We start from the raw sequence: 1428 nt of genomic DNA, 5'->3' as shown, positions 1-1428 counted from the left end.
ATTGTGTTGTTGCTGTCCAGCTCGGTGTGTAGTTTGACAGCTCCATGTTGTGGGCGTCAATATCTTCTACATTGTTCCGTTGAACTCCCTGTTGTGCCTTAGTCGGGTGGGGTGGAAATTGTCCTGTCGGTGGGTCCGTTGACTGTCGGTCGTTTGAGTTGTCATCGGATCGTGAATGATTGGCCCGACTGCCTGTCTCACCTAAGCGAGCGTTAGTGTTTGAATTCCAGGCCGACCCTCGAACATCTGAGTGCCCTTGGGTGTACTGCCTTTTATCTTATTTGTTCCTGGTGTTTGTACTTGTATGGCTTACAGCCGACTTTTTTTAAAAATTGAGGTTGTTTTGCCCTTAAGGCGTAAAATTCCTTAGGCCTTCAGCCTAATTTATGGAACTGTTTCACATAAGACCTTTGGCATTTTAAAGGTTTTAACGTTGTTGAGTTTAAAGTGTTGGGCCTGAAATGTCCCCTTAGAACAATTATAGATGACTTTGCTTAAACTAACACACAATGTTTTTAGCGCAACGCAATCTGACTTTCAAAAATCCTTACAAAAGAATGGCCCTGACTAACATTAACCTATACCTTTCACAAATCACTTATTTCACCAAAAATCTTCGTTACTCGAACTACTGCAATACAGCGAGCGCCACTACTGCCAGCTAAATAAAAGGTAGGGACTTGGTAGATTAATCTGCCACGAGTAATGAGTATGATGGGCAAACATCTATTAGGCGCACTACGAATGTAGTGGTGTGGACATGTTGGGAATGTGGATCTCACGGGGAGCGTGCAAGGGATAAGTCCCTGCAGTCGCACTATCCTCTGTGCCCGCGGTGGCTCAGATGGATAGAGCGTCTGCCATGTAAGCAGGAGATCTCGGGTTCGAGTCCCGGTCGGGGCACACATTTTCAACATGTCCCCAATGAAGTACATCAACGCCTGTTTGCAGCTAGGGTGTCCATTTAATTATCATTTCATTTCTAGCAAAGCTGCATGGTCATCCACGGTAACTGTTCTTTCAGGAACAGATACTACCGTCGTATATAAATCAAATGCACACACTTATTGATACAATGTTGGTCAAAAGCTAAAATTTTCTCACTGTCCATAAAGACAGTCCTGATCATCCATCACAGTAAAATTGCAGTGTTTTTTTTCCGACGTCTGAGCAGTAAAAGAAAATGCACACGGAAGTAGTGGATTTTCATGCAATCTTGAAGAAGTAGTGTTGTTCTTCCAACGGAAAGACAATGCTGACTCTTGACATGCAGACAGGTATTGGTCCACAACAGAGCAAACCCACAGCAGAGTCAGTCGAAATTTTGAAGAGTATTGGTAGGTAGGTCATCACAGAGCAGACCCACTGTAGTCCTGGTAGAGATTACGGTATTGGTGGGCCACCAGAGGTGCAGACTCACTGCAGTCC

At 44.5% G+C, this 1428-nt stretch overlaps 1 non-coding gene across 1 annotated transcript; it reads left to right on the top strand.

Annotated features, from left to right (window-relative positions):
- Window positions 1-828: 828 nt before the first annotated feature.
- Trnat-ugu lies at window positions 829-903 on the top strand. Its single transcript has one exon. It is a non-coding gene; the product is annotated as a tRNA-Thr (tRNA).
- Window positions 904-1428: the final 525 nt, after the last annotated feature.

Source organism: Schistocerca piceifrons, chromosome 7 (assembly GCF_021461385.2).
Source record: "Schistocerca piceifrons isolate TAMUIC-IGC-003096 chromosome 7, iqSchPice1.1, whole genome shotgun sequence".
Lineage (NCBI taxonomy): Eukaryota > Metazoa > Arthropoda > Insecta > Orthoptera > Acrididae > Schistocerca > Schistocerca piceifrons.
The sequence above is the reverse complement of the archived record's forward strand: the minus strand, read 5'-3'. Positions and strand labels throughout refer to the sequence as shown.